The sequence below is a fragment of the Puma concolor genome, chromosome C1 (genome assembly GCF_028749965.1).
Source record: "Puma concolor isolate L17-30 chromosome C1, mPumCon1.1.hap2, whole genome shotgun sequence".
In the NCBI taxonomy this organism is placed as follows: Eukaryota; Metazoa; Chordata; class Mammalia; order Carnivora; family Felidae; genus Puma; species Puma concolor.
Window position 1 is genome coordinate 189,982,601 of NC_141674.1, and position 20,746 is coordinate 190,003,346.

At 36.6% G+C, this 20,746-nt stretch overlaps 1 protein-coding gene across 1 annotated transcript in view; it reads left to right on the top strand.

The window, feature by feature from the left end:
- FAM117B (family with sequence similarity 117 member B) overlaps positions 1-20,746 on the top strand; it is a 94,830-nt gene that overhangs the window by 31,988 nt on the left and 42,096 nt on the right. The gene's annotated exons all lie outside the window — the stretch shown is intronic.

Here is a 20,746-nt window from a genome sequence, read left to right on the forward strand (position 1 = left end):
TTCTCCTCCAGCCCTCCCGTTCTCCGAGCAGAGCTGTTAGCTTATAACCTTCCAGATGTTAAGTTCTGCTTGCTGTCAGAACACACTCCGTCCGGCCCCTCTGCTTTTGCAAGCCAGACTTGGGCGCTCTGCTTGGCCGGCAGGCTGCCCCTCTGCCCCGACTCCCTCTCGCCAGTCCGTGGAGTGCACACCGCCTCTCCGCCCTTCCTACCCTCTTCTGTGGGCCTCTCATCTGCGCTTGGCTCCAGAGAATACGTTCTGCTAGTCATCTGAAGGTTTTCGGGGTTATTTAGGCAGGTGTAGGTGGAATCTAAGTGATCAGCAGGACACGGTGAGCCGAGCATCCTCCTACACCGCCATCTTCTCCAAAGTCCGTTGACGTTTAAAGTGAGGAATGAAAGATAGGAATTTATTGCCATTACGATGCTTTTGGAGTTGGAGTTTCTGGTGGTGTTCTCTGGTCCTTTCTAGTCTTTGTTGCTTTTGGTATTTCTTTCTTTCTTTTCTTTGTTTTCTCTTCTTTTCTTTTCTTTTCTTTCTTTTTCTTTTCTTTTCTTTTCTTTTCTTTTCTTTTCTTTTCTTTTCTTTTCTTTTCTTTTCTTTTCTTTTCTTTTCTTTTCTTTTCTTTTCTTTTCTCCCCTCAGAGAGTCCCCCTTAAAATTTCTTGCAGGGCTGATTTAGTGGTCACTAATGCCTTTAATTTTTGTTTGAGAAACTTATCATCTCTCCTTCTATTTTGAATGACAGCCTTGCTGTATAAAGAATTCTTGACTGCATGTTTTTCCGATACAGCACATTGAATATATCCTGCCACTCCTTTCTGACCTGCCAAGTTTCTGTGGGTAGGTCTGCTGCAAACCTGATCTGTCTTCCCTTATAGGTTAAGGACTTTTTTTTCCCTTGCTGCTTTCATGATTCTCTCCTTGCCTGAGTATTTTGTGAATTTGACTATGATATACCTTGTTGATGGTCAGTTTTTGTTGAATCTAATGGGAGTCGAGTCCTCTGTGCTTCCTGGATTTTGATGTCTGTGTCTTTCCCCTGGTTAGGGAAGTTTTCCACTATGATTTGCTCATGTAACCCTTCTACTCCTGTTTCTCTCTTCCTCTTCCAAGACTCCTATGATTCTCATGTTATTCCTTTTTAATGAGTCACTGATTCCTCTAGTTTTTACATCGTGCTCTTTGCCTTAATCTCTCTTTTTTTCTGCTTCACTATTGTCCATAAGTTTGTCCTCTATATCGTCGGTTCTCTGTTCTGCCTCATACATCCTTGCCACTGTGGCATCCGTTCAAGTTTGCAGCTCAGTTATAGCATTTTTTATTTCATTCTGACTAGTTTTTACTTCTTTTATCTTTGCAGAAAGGGATTCTAACCTTTTTTGATTCCAGCTAATATTCTTGTTATTGTGATTCTAAATTCTGGTTCAGACATCTTGCTTGTATCTGTGTTGGTTAAGGCCCTGTCTGTCGTTTCTTCCTGCTCTTTCTTTTGTTGTGAATTTCTGCTAAATTCTGTGGTTCAGGTTGTGCAGATTGTTGTGCTAATCCTCAGATCAGTTTTCTAGGTGTGCAAGATGGTTTAGTGTTGATTTGCCTGTATTTCATGGTTGCGAGACACATAGAAAACTTCCATGTTTTCTTCCATCTTGGTTCCTCCCCCAAATATTTTTTAATTTTTAAAGTTAGTAATATGTGTACTTTATTTAAAAACTCGTGCTCCATTAAGGGATTTAAAATGAAAATGTAGGGGCACCTGGGTGGCTCAGTTGGTTGAGCGTCCAACTTTGGCTCAGGTTATGAGCTCACAGTTCGTGGGTTTGAGCCCCGTGTCTGGCTCTGTGTTGACAGTGAAGAGCCTGGAGCCTGCTTCGGGTTCTGTGTCTCCCTCTCTCTCTGCCCTTCCCCTGCCTCACTCTCTGTCTCTGAAAAATAAACATTAAAAAAATTTTTTTTTAATGAAAAGTAAATAATTTTCTCCATGGCCCCTTATTAACAATTGTTTGGATATTCTTGCAGAATTTTTATATAGGGATACACATACACTCATGCACACATAACCCAAACACAGTACATATATTTTATAAACTTTTGAAAAATTTAGTAGAATGATATACTGTATAGAAAGTTACACATTTTTACTGTTAATCTTGGAGAGTTTTTTATACATAGAGCTACCTGTCTTTTGGAAGGACTATATGTATTCTTAACTTGTTTTGAGGTATAACTGATTTACATCGAGTACACCTCACTCATTTTATTGAAATTGTACTTAATATGTAGATGTATCATGATCTGAAAAATTTAATGGATATGTAAACGAGGAGGTTGCAGGAGAGGTATATATGTGTATAAATACTTGAAATTATTTTCTTACAAAGTATGTATAATGTACCAAGGGTGATTCTAAATGCTCTGCATAGATACTTTTTAAACACTTTTTACAACAATCTTAAAGTATCATAATTATCCCCATTTTACTGGAGAAACTGAAAGTATAGAGATGATATAAAGTCATACATGTAGTAAGTGATAGATTAAGGTTTTTAGTCCATACAGTCTGGTGTCAGAGCGTTTTTTTTAACCACCATATTCTACTGGCTCGTAGGAGCAACAGGTAAAATAGAAAGTACAGGCTGAGGCAAATTTGGAGAAGTGTTCAAATGCCAGGTTAAAATGATAGATTTTATTTAGTGTGTTTGGTGGAATCATGAAAACTTTTGAACGAATTAGTAACATAAACCAATGGTAGCAGAGTGTAGGATGGAGGGAGGGAGAAACTGAAGGCAGACTAGTTTGGTGCAGCTGTTAAAGCAAGAAGTGATGAAAGCTGTAGTAATGGATATGGAAAGGAGGGAATGGCTAGAAAGGTATTGTCTTGGTTTGGTTAGGAGGGTTATAGGAGAAGAAAACGTTAAGTGATTTTGGGAGGCCAAGAGTGCTTCTACTTCAGGGCTTTTTCAACTTATTCTCCCTAGCTGGATCACTCCTCAGATGTCCTTGTCTCTCTCCTGTGTCGTTCTAAGTTCTCTATTCACAAGTCACCTTTCTAGAAAGGCTTTCCCTAATTTCTGTGTATAATGGCAAACCCCTACAGCATGCCCCCCAATTCTTTTGCCCCACTTGGTTTTTCTCTATTTTTAGTATGTAACATTATTTGTTAGTTTATGATTCACTTTCCGTATTAGAATATGTTTTCCAATAGCAGGGACCTTTCTCTTTTGTTCATTCCTCTATAATAGATAAATAAATGTTTTTTGAATGAATGCTGTGGAAGGTAGGCAACATAGGATGAATGGAGAAGGCAATAGAAATGATAGGTTCAGGGGCATCTGAGTGGCTCAGTTGGTTAAGCATCTTACTCTTGATTTCAGTTCAGGTCATGGTCTCACAGCTGTGGGATCAAGCCCTGCATTGGGCTCCCATGCTGAGAGCACAGAGCCTGCTTGGGATTCTCTCTCTCCCTTTCTCTCCTCTCTCTCTGCCCCTCCCTGCTTGTGTTTTCTCTCTCTCAGAATAAATAAACTGGAAAAAAAAATGATAGGTTCAGAATAGCTTGTGGGTCACCTCTAAGCATATATATGGCAGGCAGTTCAAATTCATGTCTCATGCGAAAGAGAGAGAACAAGCTAATGGTATGGATTTTAATAAGCACAATATGTGTGTACTACTAATAGATATTAAAATTCTAAAGTACCGTTTGAAATATGAAGTTTAAGTTCTATTTACTTTTTGTATTTGTTCATTTATTGTCACTCTTTCAAGACTGCTATTAGCAAGTGTTTATTAGTTGCAGATGGATCTGTTTTAGTGTGGGGTGGGTTTTTGTTTGTTTTAAAGAGAAGTGAAACATTACAACTGGGAGCCCAGAAAGGAGCTATGGCATACTTCTGAACTAAGCATAAACTTTGTTTACAGCTGGCTGATACTGTATATGCTAGAGGGCTAAGTCCTTGTTTCACCTTTTCTCTTACTGTTTGTTTTGGACTTGATTTTAGTGTAAAAAAGTTGCTAGAGCCAGCTTTAGAGTGAATTAAAGGTCAATCATTCCTTCATAGAGTTTTTACTTTATTTCTTTCTCTTCATAAGGAACTTTTATTAAAGGATCGTGTCTAACTTTTCACTTCCTATTCATGCCTCAGACTATCCAGTGTGACTTCTGCTTGTTGGCTTTATTGAAACAGCTTTCGAAGGGGGTACATGCTAGGTGTTTTATGTATTTCTGTTTTTTTTTTCCTTCATTTTTTGAGAGAGAGACAGTGTGATGAGTGGGGGAGGGGCAGAGAGAGAGAGGGAGACACAGAATCTGAAACAGGCTTCAGGCTCTGAGCTATCAGCACAGAGCTCTACGTGGGGCTTGAACTCACAAACTGTGAGATCATGACCTGAGCCGAAGTCAGATGCTTAACTGACTGAGCCACCCAGGCGCCCCAGCGTTTCTTTCTTTTTAATCCTCATGGCAATCCGGAGGCAGTGTCTTTCTCAAACTACTCTTTCTTTGCAGGCCCCTGGAATATTCTTGTTTCCTAGGGTTCCAGTCAGTACTCACTTCTTGTTTTGTTTTGGTTGTTGTTGTTGTTGTTATTGTTTGTTTATTTTGAAAGAGCCAGAGAGAGTAGGAGGGACAGAGAGGGAGGGAGAGAAAAATCCCACACAGACTCCATGCTGTCAGCACACAGTCTGAAGTGGGGCTTGATCTCATGAACTGTGAGATCATGACCTGAACCAAAATCAAGAATTGGATACTTAACTGACTGATGAATCACCCAGGCACCCCAATACTCACTTCTCTTATGCGTCATCAACTGTTTGTATACCAATAGCTTTTTTACACAGATTATTTACAGATTTGTCCTTCTGACACAGAACTCCAGACACACTCTGTAACCACACTAATGTATAAAACTGTCCATTAAGTCTCAATTTAGTATCCTATACCTGTATGAAACTCGGTGGGTTTGAAACTGAACTAATTATATTATGGTTGCCTATGCCTGAAGCTTTTGGAACTAATAATAATGCTAGATGCTATTTACTATGTCCTGGCTTTGTGCATAAGCATTCTCGTTTAGTCCTCAGAGCAACCCTGTTTATTTTACAGATGCATTAAGAGAGGTTCAGAACAGTTAAGGACCTTAACCAGGTGGCAATATAGCTGATAGAGTTGGATTTGAACAGGGTCTAGATAGTTTCAAATGCCATATTCTTGCCACTCGCTGCACTTCTGTCCGCCTCCCTTCACCATGAATGCAGTGCACATAGACACCCCTAAGGACTCAGTACTATCGGTCTCTTGAATTGCTCAGAAATATTTCATGTTTCTTGATTCTAGTTGTCTTGCTTACTTGGATTATTGCAGTTGCCACTTGATAAATCTTCCTGAATTAGTTTATTCTCCATCCATACTGCTGCCTAAAAATGTCTTCTAAAATGCAAATCTGGTCATGTCATTTCCCTTAAGAAATCTAAAATTTTTGGCATAGTGTTCAAGACCTTCTCGGGCCAATTCATAGTCATATTGCATGGTTCTTTTGTTTTAGTTATTATAAGGTATAAGGTTACATGTAGTTCCTAGAGCTATATTTCACCATCTCCCCCCACCCCCTCCTTTGGCATGTCCTTTCCTGTTCCCTCAGTGTCAAAATCCCCTTTTTAAGAGTTGGCTCAAGTGCCCCATCTGTCACAAAACCTCTGCTCTTCTAGGCATTTCCTTTTCCTCTTTCATTTGTGATTACTGCTACTTTGGTTGTACCTCTGAGATGGTTCTCAGTTGGTTCCACTTTCTGGTATTCACACCCTTGTAAAATACCCTCCCCTTGAATATGAGGTGGACTTAGTGACTCAATTCTAATGAAAGAATATAGCAAAAATGATGGGACATCATTACTGAGATTATGTTACTGAAAGGTTGTCATTTGCATCTTGCCATCACTCGCTTATTTGCTCTCTGTGAGTCCTCATTCTTATGGGGGTAGAAACTTGTTATACTTAAGTAGACCAAGGGAGAGGCCCAAGTGGAAAGAAACTGATGTCTGTGGCCAACAACAGTCAACAAGGATATGAGGTCTGCCAATAGTTCTGTAAAAGAGCTTGGAAGCAGATCCTTCTCCACTTAAGCCTTGATAACTGCAGCCCCAGATGATACCTTTGATTCCATCTTTGTGAGAGACCCAGAGTCAGAGACACTCAGTTAAATCAAATGTAGATTTCTGAGCCATAGAATCTGTGAGATAATGAATGTGTGATATGTTAAGCCCAGTAAGTTTTAGAATAACTGGTTTTGCAACAATGATTGACTAATATAGATTTTGGTAACTGCAGATGGGGTCCTGCCATAACAAATATATGAAAGTGGGAATGGCTTTGGATTCAGGCAGTGAGTGGAGGTTATAAGAATATTGTTGATCATGATGGAGCAGTTTCTTTGAACAGACTATACATTTGGGCTTTGAGGAAGCTGCAAATGAGGGCTCAAAAAAAAAAAAAAAAAGAGAAATGTATTGTTGTAAACTGGAGAAAGGGGGTTCCTTGTTATATTGAGGCAGATATCTTAGTAACACTCTTGCCTTCAGTAACATGGAAAGTAGGAAATGTGCCTTATGAACTGGGCGATTTAGCTAAGGAGATTTCTAAGCAAAATGTTGAACAGATTTCTTCTTGCTGCTTCTTAGTAAAATGTGAGAGGTGCTCTGTGAGCACAAAAGTCAAAGTCATTAAGTCTCTTCTTAATGTGGACATAATCACTTTTCCAGTATTTGTTATAGTATGTTGTATGTACCTAATTACCTGTATTTCTTAGTAGACTGTGAGTCCTGTGACAGGCCTTCTAATGTAGTAGTTAAAAAAAATAATTTATGAGAGACAGAATGAGACAGAGCACGAGTGGGGGAGGAGCAGAGAGAGAAGGAGACACACAATCTGAAGTAGGCTCCAGGCTCTGAGCAAGCCTTCAGCACAGAGCCCCGCGTTGGGCTTGAACCCATGAACCGTAAGATCATGACCTGAGCCGAAGTCAAGACACTTAACCAACTGAGCCACCCAGGCGCCCCTAATGTAGTACTTTAGATCTTGCCCAGAGTCTAATTTTAAAGAGACTTAGTCTTAAGCCTTGGCTCTGCCTCTTTTTTTCTTTCTTTCTTTCTTTCTTTCTTTCTTTCTTTCTTTCTTTCTTTCTTTCTCTTTCTTTCTTTCTTTCTTTCTTTCTTTCTTTCTTTCTTTCTTTCTTTCTTTCTTTCATTTTTTTTGATTTTTGTAAATGTTTATTTTCAAGAGAGACAGAGCCCGAGTGGGGGAACGACAGAGATAGAGGGAGACACAGAATCCAAAGCAGGCTCCAGGCCCCAAGCTGTCAGCACAGAGCCCAACGCGGGGCTCTAACCCACAAACCTTGAGTTGATCTGAGCTGAAGTCAGACGCCCAACCAAGTGAGCCACCCAGGTGCCCCTCTGCCTCTTCCTTTGTAATGGTGACATGTTACTTAACTTTTCTAATGCTTGCTCAGTTTTGTCATATGGAGGGTGGGATTAATGCTGATAAACTCCTAAGGATTATGCGTTTTGACTTTGGTACTCACCACTATATCATCAGTACCTAGAAATGTCTAGTAATATGTGTTTAATAAAGGTTTATTGGATTAATGAATTGAATATTCTTCACCTCAAAGTGTTACTGTGTAGTTTAAATGAGGTAATGTATGGAAATCAATTAACATAATGCCTGATACAAATTGCTCAGTCAGTGTTAGTTGTATGTAGGTATTTCATTTTCTCATTTTTATTTTCACCTTTTTCCTCATTATTTATCTAGTTTTATGTGCATTAAAACTACCCCGTGAATAAAACAATTCATTAACCAAAAGATTTGTTTCTATAGTTCTGGGTGATACCTCAGGAATAACTTGAGTTTAAAGTTGAGTTTAAAGGAGAGGAAGAGATTTCTGCTTTTGACCATGAGGAGAAGCCATTTCTGGACTTAACCTCCTTAGGTAAATAATGAGAAAATTGGATAAAAGATGTCAAACAACTATTTTTAGATACTGGATAACAGGCAGTGTGGGAATGTGATTCCTGAGAAGAGGGGAACACGTAAGATGATTGCTATAATTGCCCTGTATTTCTGCTGGAAAACACATTTCAGAGCTTGGTGCAGGCAGGAGGAGTCTTGGTTGGTGCATGATATCTGGTTGAATTGATAAGATAGAGATTGTAGTTCAGGGAAGTTGAAGTGGCTGAAAATTGCTGCACAGAGTTTCAGAGAAGAGGGAGCTATGTGGAAAAAGAGTTCTAGAGATCTGCATAGGGGTTTTCTCTAGCCTTTGTTAAAGGAGTGTGTAGAATGTGTGTATGTAGAGTAAAACTTGTGAGACTGGACAAGGATTGACTGGAGAGCTGTAAGTTGAGTAATTTCCAGAGCTGGGGAATTGCTGAAGCATTGAGCAGACAGAGGTGAGACCTTTTTCATTACCTGGAATGTTCCATAGAGACCCCAACAGGCCTATGTCTTAGTAGTAGGGCTAAACTAGCCAAGAGTAAAATCTACCCCCAGTCTATCCTAAAACTTAAAAATAAACTTCAAAGATCAAGCTGATCCACAGGTTACTTAACTGATTTTCAGAACAAAGCCTAAAAATCTTTAAAGGAAGATAACAAAATCCAGACACTTAAAAGTATATCATTCTGTATAGCACCCAATAAAAAATTACTAGAATCAGGAAAACATGAACACCAGGAGAAAACTAACAGTGAAAACAGACTAAGATAATAAAGGTAGTAGAATTAGCAGAGCAAAACTTTATAAATATGCTCAGTGTGCTCAAAGATTTAAAGGAAAACTGTAATGAGAAGAAAAAATGGAGTTTGTACAGATGAGAAATACACTAAGTGAAATGAAAAAATTAACTGAGATTAACATCAGTTTTTTTTAAATCTGATGAAGAAAAGATCAGTGAAGTTGAGGACATAGCAATAGAAACTACCCAAAAATTAAACACAGAGAAAAGAAAGGCATAAATAAATAAATGAACAGAACTTTTGTGACCTGAGGTATAATATGGGTGTAATTTTACTCCAGAGCAAGGGGGACAGGGAAAAAATTTTTAAAGAAAAAGTGACTGAAAATTTCTCAACTTTGTAAACACTATAAACCTACTGATCCAGAGGGTTCAGTATCCCAAGCAGGATAAGCACAAAGAAGACCATACTCAAATGGCTGAAAGACAGTGGTAGAGAAAAAAGTTTAAAGCAGCTGGAGAAAAATGACAGAGGGATAAAAAATTGTTGGCAGATTTCTTGCTAGAAATAATATGTATCAACATAATGGAATGACATCTTTTTTTTTCACTTGAAGTTTACTTGACATGCAGTGTTATATTAGTTTCAAGGGTATAACATAGTGATTCAAGAATTCTGTACATTACACAGTTCCATCACTGTAAGTGTATATTTACCATCTTTCACCATATAATACTACTAATGACTATATTCCCTGTGCTTTACTTTTATCCCTGTGACTTATTTTATAACTGGAAGTTTATACCTCTTAATCTTTTGAGTGCTGAAAGATAAAACTATAAACTCGAAATTTTTATATCCAGCAAAAATATCCTTCAAAATGAATTTTCATATATACAAAATCTGATAGAATTATTTACCAGCAATCTGGCACTGCAAGAAATGTTAAAGCAGTTCTTCAGGTGAAAGGAAAATGAAACCAAATAGCAAATTGGGTCTATACAAAGAAATAAAGAACACTGGCAATAGTAAGTGTAAGTGAGAGAGAGAAAAGACTTTTTTTGTCATCATTTGATTTCTTTAGAAAATAATTGCTTTAAAGCTAAATAGTAATATATATCGGTGCATAATGTATACATAAAGTACATGACAACAGTAGCACAAAAGACAGTAGGCAACAATTGAAACATGCAGCCCTAAGAGTCTTCTGTTATATGTAAAGTGATATAATTTGAAGGTAGAGTGTGATAAAGTAGGATGCATGTTGTAAAACCCTACAGCAAGCAAGCAAAAAGTAAAAGAGATATAGCTAATGTATCTGTGGAGTATATGAACTACTAAAAATACTCCAGCCAAAATTATTTAGGAAAAGAGGGAAAAAAAACCCAAATGGAACAAATAGAAAATAAATCGGTATACACATAACAGTGTTAAATGGTCTAAGCACTTTAGTTAAAATACAGAGCTTATCAGACTGGAGCAAGATCCAATTATGTACAACCTAAAGACTTTAAAGAACCAGATAGGTTGAAAGTAAAAAGATGGGAAAATACGCACTGTACAAAACTGAGTATAGAGTGTAAGAAAGCTAGAATATTAACTACTATTTAAAGTAGACTTAAGAATAAGGAAAAAGAGATATTTCATAATGACAGGAGGATCAGTTTATCAGCAACGTGTTCTTTAGGTGTGTATGTTTCCATTAGTAAAGCCTCAAAATTCATGAAGCAGAGGTCAACATTCCTTTCCTAGTCATTGATAATACAAGTAGACAGAAAATAAGTAAGCAGTTAGAAGACTTAAGCAACATTATCAAGAAACATAACCTAATTTACATTTATAGAGCACGTAATAGTAGCACAGTACACATTCTTTTCAACTACATATGGAACATTCACCAAGATATACCATATGTTGAACCATAAAATAAGTCTCATTTACTTCAAAAGAATGAAATCATATAGAAGTGTTCTCTGAGCATAACAGTTAAATTAGAAATCAGCAACAGCTATATGGCAAGTATTTGGAAATTGAAAAAACAATTGTAAATAATCCATGGATGAAAGAAGAAACCACAAGGGAAATTAGAAAAAAAAGTTTTTTTTTAGTTTGAGAGAGAGAGCAAGGGAGCAGGGGAGAGGCAGAGAAAGAGGGAGAGAGAGAATCCCAAGAAGGCTCTGCACTGACAGTGCCCACTGATGTGGGACTTGATCTCACAAATCATGAGATCATGACCTGAGCCAAAAATCAAGAGTTGGATGTTTAACCAACAGTCACCCATGTGTCCTGGGAAATTAGAAAATATTTTGGATTGAATGGTAATGAAAGCAGCATAAACTATTTGGGATACAGCTAAGACATGCTTAAAGGGAAATGTATAGGTTTTTTGTTTTGTTTTGTGGGGGGTGGGGATGTATAATTTTGAAAGATGCTTGTATTTGTATTAGAAATGAAGAAAAATTTTAAATCAGTAATTTTCTAAGCGTTTATTTTAAGCTAGAAAAAGAAGAGCAAATTAAACAGAAAGTAGAAGGATGGAAATAAAACCGAAATCAGTGATTTAGAAAATTGATAAAATAATTGAGAAAAATCAGTGAAATCAAAAGCTGGTTCTTTGAAAGAATATATAAAAATGATAAAACTTTAGTTAGATTGATGAAGGAAAAAAAGGTACAAATTAACAGTGCCAAGAATGAAAGGGTATTACTACAGATCATGCATAAATTAAAAGTATAATAAAGGATCATTGTGGACTTTATGCCAGTAAATTCAACGATTTAGATGAAGTAGACAAATTCCTTAAAAGAGACAAACTACCAAAACTGACACAAGAAGAAATAGAAAACCTGAATATCCCTTTAACTATCCTTATATCTATGAAATAAATTGAATTCATAATTAAAAACTCATAAAAAAAAAACTGGCCAGATAGTTCAAATGTGAATTGTATCAAAATTTTAAGAAAAAATAATAATGATTGTCCCTAAACATTTTCAGAAAATAGGAGAGATTTTTCCCAGCTCATTTTATAAGCTAGTATAACACCAATATCAAAGCCATATAAAGCCATTTTAAGAAAACTACACAACAGTATCCTTCATATACAAGCATAAAACTCCTTTACAAAATATTATCAAGTCAAATCCAGCAGTATAAATATGATGATATATCAGGATTAAGTGGAGTTTATGCCAAGTATATAAGTTTAACAGTAAAAAAAAAAAAAAAAAATACAGTCCTTACTATTCAGAGATTCCACATTTGAAAATTTGCCCACTAACTGAATTTTATTTGTAACTTAAAAATCAATACTTGTGACACTTGGGATCACTTGCAGACATTTAATGACAAATTTGAGTCACCCAATACACATATTCCCTACTGAGGTCAAAGCTCTCTGCTTTCTTTCAGCTCTCCTATTGTAAACAAGTATTCTTTTCACAGTCTATTTAGTGTTACATTTTTCCCATTTTTTGCTTTTTGCTTTTTTCTTTAAAATGGCCTCCAAGTGTAGTGCTGATGTGCAATCTTGTCTTCCTAATCACAAGAAGGTCGTTATGTGCCTTATGGAGAAAATATGTGTGTTAGATAAACTTTGTTTAGGCATGAATTATAGTGATGTTGGCCATGATTTCAGTGTTTATGAATCAATCCTGTGTATTATATAAGGTGTCTTTAAACAGAAACACTTAAAGCTGTGTATTAATTAATTATTACAACTGTTGTAATCAGGCTCATAGGGGTCTAAACTTGGGTATCCACTAGGAACAGTGGTTCAGTGTTCACAATTTCAGTGTTCATTGGAGACTTTATAGTACATAATTACCACGAATAATGATACTTGACTATTTCACCCTGTTATCTAAGGGCAAAGAAGGAAAATCACTGTTATCTCAGTTTATGCAGAAAAATGTGTTTGACAAAATTAAACATCCTTGTTAAAAACTCTCAGGAAACTCAGAATAGAAGATAACTTCATTAACTAAAACCTGCTTTATTGTCTTATATATAAGCGTATAATATATGTTTATATATAATAGCCTATAGATATGTTAGCCTACAGCTAACATCTTTCTTTACTCAAGATCAGGAATAAACTAAGTATTTTACCTCCTATGACTCCTATTCTGGTCTTAAAATTTACATTAAAAATACATAAAATTTGATTTTTTATTATTAAATTTTAGAATTATACAAAATTGCAAAGACCTAGAATTTATATTGAAATGCAAGTAGACAAACAGTATTGAAAAATAGCAATTTAAAGTTGAAGAACTTATACTGTACTGCTTGTGGACAGAGATATAGATCAGTGGAGCAGAGTAGAATATCCAGAAATAGCCCATATATTTCAGTAAAGATTCCTTAAGTTAGTTCTGTGGGGGCAGATATAATATTTTCAACAAATGGTTTTGGAATAAATGTGTGGGGTGGGGACTGATAATCCTTGATCAGATTATACACAAAAATGAAATCTAAATTGATCAAAGATCTAAATTTGAAAGCTAAAATTGAAAAATGTCCAGAAGATGACTTAGAAGCAAATCTTGATCTTAGGGTAGGCAAAGATTTCTTAGGAAGTAAAAAACAAACTGTTAGAAGTAGCTGATAAATTTATTATAGTGAAACTAAAAATTGCTTTTCAGAAAACATCATTAAGAAAAGGAAAAGACACACCTCAGACTAGGCAGAAATTTTCAGCTACATATATTTGACAGAGGACTTGGATCCAAAATAATGGCATACCTTGGAGATTTTGCAGGTGTGGTTGCAGACCATCCCCATAAAGTGAATGTTGCAATAAAACAAGTCAGATTAGTTTTTTGGTTTCCCAGTGCATATAAAAATTATGTTCGTGCTGTACTGTAGCTTATTATTAAGCTGTGCAATTAATATTATATATTTTTTTAAAAGGTACATAATTGAAAAATATTAAAAATTTTTTTTCAAGTTTTATTTATTTTTGAGAGGGAGAGCATGAGTTGGGGAGAGGCAGAGAGAGAGGGAGACACAGAATCCGAAGCAGGCTCCAGGCTCTGAGCTGTCAGCACAGAGCCAGATGCGGGGCTTGAACTCACAGACCGTGAGATGATGACCTGAGTTGAAGTCAGACACCCAACCGACTGAACCACCCAGGCGCCCCTTGAAAAATCCTTTATTGCTAAAAAATGCTAACCACCATCTGAACTTTCAGAGTCGTCATGTTTTTGCTTGTGAGTCCTGCCTTGATGTTAATGGCTGCTAACTGATCAGGGTGGTGGTTGCTGAAGGTTGGGATTGCTATGGAAATTTCTTAAAGTAAGTGCTTCATTGATTGACCTTTCCTTTCATGAATGATTTCTCTGTAGCCTATGATGCTTTCTGATAGCAGTTTTAGCCACAGTAGAACTTTTTTCAGAATTCAAATCAAACCCTGCTGCTGCTTTATCAACTCCGTTAATGTAATGTTCAAATTATTTTGTTGTCATTTCAACAGTTTTCATAGCATCTTCACTAGAAGCAGATTCATCTCAAGAAACTACTTTCTTTATTCATCTGTTCAAGTTTTATCATAAAATTGCAGCAAATTAGTCATATCTCCAGACTCTACTTCTAATTCTGGTTTTGCTCTTTCCACCATATCTGCGGTTACTTCCTCCACTGAAGTCTTGAATCCCTCAAAGTCATCCATGAGGGTTGGAATCAATGTCTTGCAAACTCCTGTTCATATTGATATTTTGACCTCTTCCCATGAATCACAGATGTTCTTCATGGTGTCTAGAATGGTGAATCCTTACCAGAGGTTTTCAATTTTACTTTACCCACATCCAACAGAGGAATCACCATCTAGGCAGCTATAGTGTTATGAAATGTATTTCATAAATAATAACACTTGAAAAGTCAAAAAGACTCCTTGACCCATGGGCTACAGAATGGATGTTGTGTTAGCAGGCGTGAAAACATTAATCTCATTGCCTATTTCCATCAAAGCTCTTGAGTGATCAGGTGTATTCTCAGTGAGCAGTAATATTTGGAAAGGAGTTTTGTTTTGTTTTTTTTTTCCTGAACAGTAGGTCTCAACAGTGGGCTCAAGATATTAAGTAAACTATGTAAACAGATATGCTGTTATCCAGGCTTTGTTTTTCCATTTATAGAGCACAGGCAGGGTAGTTTAGCATAATTCTTAAGGGTCCTAGGATTTTCAGAATGGTCAGTGAGCATTTGCTTCACCCTAGTTACCAGCTACATTAATTCCTAACAAAGACAGTCAGCCTCTCATTTGAAGATTTGAAGCCAGGCATGGACTTCTTCTCTCTAGCTGTGAAAGACCTAGATAGCATCCTTTTCCTGTATAAAACTTTTATCTACATTGAAAATCTGTTGTTTTGTATAGCCACCTTCATTAATTATCTTAGCTGGGTCTTCTGGATAACTTGGTGCAGCTTTTACATCAGTACTTGCTGTTTTATCTTACACTTTATGTTATAGAGATGGCTTCTTTTTTCTTTCTTTTCTTAAACATTATTTTTATTTATTTGCTTTTTAAGTAGACTTCATGCCCAATTGGGTCTCAAACTAATGATCCTGAGATCAGGAGTTGCACACTCTACCAACTGAGCCAGCTAGGGGCCCCAATATGGCTTCTTTTCTTAAACCTCGCAAACCAATCTCTGCTAACTTCCAACTTTTCTTCTGTAGCTTCCTCACATCTTTCAGCCTCCATAGAATTGAAGAGAGTTAGGGCCTTGTCTGGATTAGTCTTTGGCCTAGGGGAATGTTGTGACTGGTTTGATCTTATATCTAGACCACTATAACTTTCTCCATATCAGCAGTAGGGGTGTTTGGCTTTCTTTTTATTCATATGTTCACTGGAGTAGCACTTTTAATTTTCTTTAAGAATTTTTCCTTTGCATTCACAACTTGGCTAACTGGCATAAGAGGACTATCTTAGCGTATCTAGGCTCTGGACATACCTTCCTCACTAAGCTTAAACATTTCTAGCTTTTGATTGAAAGTGAGAGATCACATGGAGGCCATTGTAGAATTATTAATTGGTCTAAGTTCAATATTGTTGTGTCTCAAGGAAGGCTCAAGGAGAGGAATAGAAAGGGGGAACCTGCTGGTCAGTGGAGCAGTCAGAGCACAAACAACATTTATCAACTAAGTTCATTGTCTTATATGGGTGTGGTTTGTGGTGCCCCAAAACAATTACAATGATAATATCAAGGATCACTGATCACGGATCATCATAACAAATTTAATGATGAAAAAGTTTGAAATACTGAGAGAATTACCAAAATGTGACACAGAGGCATGAAGTGAGCAAATGCTGTTTGAAAAATGGCACAGACTTTTTCAACTCAGGGTTGCTACAAACCTTCAATTTGTAAAAAAAAAAAAAAAAATCAAATCTGTCAAATGCATTAAAGCAAAGTGCAATAAAATCAGGTCTGAAATAAAATTTCCAGAGACATTTTGAGGGGAAGAGAGAGAGTGAGTGTGTGTGCGTGCGTGTGTGTGTGTGTGTGTGCGTGTGTAGGAAGAAGTTTAGACAGTGGATAAATAGGCATATACTTTTATAAGAATTTAATCATACTATGCATAGTATTTAACATAAAATTAACTGTTTTACTTAAAAATAATGAGAAAAGGAAGCTAAAATGAAACTGAAGGAACCTCCTTTAAATGTTTCTTCAACAGAAGAAAAGATCTCTATAAAATTAAAAGAGAGATCAGGAGTAATATTTAAAAATACTGGTTAATGTATAAAAAAATATAAATTGCCAGTAAAATCTGAGTATTTTATAACTTAGTAATCAAAATGCAAATAAAAAGGTATTTTTAATCTTTTTTTAGATTGGCAGAAAATGATAAAGTACACTGCAGAATGTGGGTAAATGAGTATTCTTGTGAGGGCAAAATCCTTTCTGGTGGAAGGCAGTGTGGCAGTACTTAAAATTTTAATATATGTGTATCCTTGGATATATAATTTGACGTCTAGAAATTTTTTCACAAAGAGATAATTAAATGTAAAAAGATATTGATCTGTCTCGAGAAATGTCTATCATTATGGGATTAAGTTAAGTATATCCATTCAATATGATAGTATACAGCTATTAAAAATGGTGATGTATTATAGATTTATATTTATTGCAATGGAAATAGGTCCTCAACAAGCTCATTTTATTTCTCAACAATAAGTAATAGCATGCCTAATGGAGCCTTATTTATATAAAATTGTGTGTGTGAATGGTAGACAAATCTCTGAGATAAATACTCACTAAAATGGTTATCTCTGAGTGGTGTCCTATTGGCATTTATTTGTGTTGTTAGATTTCTTTACAATAAGTATTTTATCATTTTTGTATTTGAAAAAGGTGAGACTTTTTTTTCCCTCACTGAACAAATGAATATGAATACAACCTTTAAGCAGTACCTGATTAAGCTCTACAAATACCTAAATCTAACAAGGTCTATAGAATCTGTTAATGTAATACCCGGGGGCTGTGCTTTGGGATGCTCTACTGTTGCCGTTGAAGTTACTCAGGAACCAACAGAACTGGTCACAGATAGTTGGGGAGTTCTGAACTTTAGAGCCCAAGGCATTGACTGCTATTTTTAGTGCCACACCCTGCTGTAGTTAACTTCTTTAAAGACTTGATTGTTAAAAAACAAAGTCAAGTTTGAACCTTTGTTTTGTTGTTTTGATTTAGTTTTATTTTTAAGTTCATTTACATATAATTGACAAAGTTTTAACATATTTCAAGTGACTTGGTGTATGTATACATTGTGAAAGGATTCCTCTAATCTGTTTAAATAACATTCATCATCTCACATAGGTATCTTTTCATTTTTTATTTATTAATGTTTTATGTATTTTTGAGAGAGAGAGAGAGAGAGAGAGAGAGTATGAGTGAGGGAGGGGCAGAGAGCGAGAGGGAGACAGATTCCAAAGCAGGCTCCAGGCTCTGAGCTGTTAGCACAGAGCCCAATGCAGGGCTCGAACCCCCGAACTGTGAGATCATGACCTGAGTTGAAGTCGGGCACTTAACAGACTCAGCCACCCAGGAGCTCCTTTAAAGTTCTACATGCAGTAAATTTTAATTGTACAATACAATGATAATTAAGTGTAGTCACCATGTTATACGTTAGATCTTCAGACTTTATTTATTTATTGTGCAGTTGAAAGTTTGTACCCTTTCATCAACTTCTCCCTATTTTCCCATGCCTTGGCCATCACTTTTCTTTATCCTTTTTTTTTTTAATTTTTTTTTTTTTTTTTTTTTTTGAGAAAGAGAGAGAGAGCAGGGGAGGGGTAGAGAGAGAGAGAGAGAGAGAGAGAGAGAGAGAATCCTAAGCAGGCTCCACACTGTCAGCACAGAGCCTGATGCCTGGCTCGAACTCACAAACCATGAGATCATGACATGAGCCAAAACCAACAGTTGGATGCTCAACCACTGAACCACCCAGGTGCCCCCTGGCAATAATTTTTCTATAAGTTTGACTTTTTTTTTTTTTTAAAGATTCCACATGAAAGTAATACCAGGAAGTATTTGTCTTTGTTGTTTTACTTTGGATTAACAAGAGTGTGGTGCACGCTTGCCCTTGTTTATGAAGAATAGTAACATTAGAAGGCATTGTCTTCTCTGCATATATATCAGGTACCATCTTAATCATTGGGTTGGAGGGGAAGTAAAATTCCTGCCCTCCAAAATTTCATTCTTTAGTAGAGCACTGAACAGTCAAAGGACTATTTCTGTGAACCGCGCTATGGCAGCACAACAGTAGGACTTTTGACTTAGATGTTGGTGTGGTTCTTGGACTTGGGTGGCTGTTCAAGGAAGATCTTCCAGGGGAGGGGTGCCTGGGTGGCTCAGTCTTAAGCGTCTTACTCTTGATCTCCACTCAGGTCATGATCTCACAGTTCAAGCCCCACATTGGTCTCTGCGCTGACAATGTGGAACCTGCTTGGGATTCTCTCTTTCTCTCCCTCTCTCTCTCTGCTCCCTCACTCATGCCTGTGCAGGCTTTCATGTGCGTGCATGCTCTCTCTCAAAATAAATCAATAAACTTAAAAAAAAAAAAGGATTTTCCAGGGGAAATATCTGAACTGAATTTTGAATTTCAGTTTAGACATCTGAACTGAAGTTTGAAAGGTTAAACATGAATTAGCCAAACCAAAGAAAGAGCTATCTAGGGAAATCTAGGTAGAGACAAAGGCATGGAGGCATGCAAAGCACAGTACTTGTTGGGAACTATAGGTCATTCAGCCTGGTGTAGAGATTGAGGTAGTACAGGCAACAGAATGAAGCTAGAGAGGTCTGATCATGAAGGGTCTTGTCAGCTGTCAGAGTTTTTTCCTCTGGACTTCTTATAAATACAGCCTTTGTTTAGGTAGGATGGGAATCTTTGAGTCATCTTTGACTATTGAGACTCCCTCCCATCCTTAAACTCCCTTATAATTAGGCACCAAATCCTGTCAATTTTGGGAACTTGGATTGAAATGGAATCATGACAAGCTAGATGTAGACTGTGTTCTTTACTGTAACTTAAGTCTTTTTAATTTCTAGGTCTTTGCCTTGGCTCACAGACCCTTAGTAAATGTTCAAATGAGTGGGTTATAGGAAGGGAGTTCTAAAGAGAAAATGTTTAGTATTTTTACACGTGATGATGTATAATTTTTCTATTCTTCATTTCATTATAGAATATTTAAAAGTGTTTTTGTTTTTGTTTTTTAAATTTATTTTTGAGAAAGAGAGCATGAGCGGGGGATGGCAGAGAGAGGGACACAGGATCCAAAGCAGGCTTCAGGCTCTGAGCCATCAGCACAGAGCCCAATGCATGGCTCAAACTCCCAAACCATGAGATCATGACCTGAGCCAAAGTCGGACACTCAACCAACTGAGCTACCCAGGCGCCCCTATTATAGAAAATTTAATAGTCTTAAGAGGCCTCGTTGAAAAGTCAACTCTTCAGTAATTAAAAATCTCCAAAATGGAATCAGACCGATTAGTAAGATCTGCTTGGTCAGTGCACTGGTGGGTGACTGAAGCAGCATCATGGTAGGAAAGAGGTACCAGAAAGCTTCTGACGATTTGATTTTGATGAATACACCCCAGATCACATAGTGTCTTTTTTTTTTTTCCTAGCTGAGAACAGTCATGTGACTGTCCAGTAGAGATTAATTTTTTAGTTAGAGGAAATTTGTGAACATGTACATTTATTGCTTTTTACTTGCCATAATAATGTGAGAATGCGCTTTCTTGAACTTACGGACACATACAGCGTTTATTTTGTGTTTACTAAAAGGAAGACTATGCAGAGATGGTTGGCATTTGCAACAATTAGGCATTGTTTCAGTGAAATAATTGTGCCATTTTGAAAGCAAATTATGTATCGGAAGCATATCTTTGAAGCAGCTTTATGATTATCAGCAACACAGGTGCTGTAACTATTATTTTAGTGGAATTGAATCTTTTGTTATATGGGTCACATAACCAGGAACTGAACTTTTACACTTGTAACTGTGCAAGACTCTTATTAAGACATAATGTAATACAAACAGAAGATAGGTGTCTCAAAGTGTTTTTGTATATGGGCTTAAGAGCAAAGGTATTTATCACATAGAACTAGAATGAGAGCATTATAATACAGTCCAATTTATGCATATGTTTAATATTTTAAAGCCTTTCCTTTGTTTCCTTCCTTTTCTTAAAGTATAAATTAGCTAAGCCTATTTCCTTCTCCCATCAAAGAAAAAAAGGAGATACAAAGGTGTTTCTTCTGTCACCTCTCACTTCCCATTATCTAATTTTTAAAGTTTTTTTTTTCCTTTTTTTAACTCACATTTAAATCTATATGCTGTAGCTTGAAATGAAAAAGATTTTTGCATATGTGGCTTCAATGAACGTTCCTATAGCCTGGTTAATATGGTTTTATTGTGACAAATCTCCCTATATAGAGCTGATTAAAATGGAATTTTCCCTGTAACTTTATCTTAGCTGTCTTATATCCTCTTGAGTATAGGTGGTATAATGA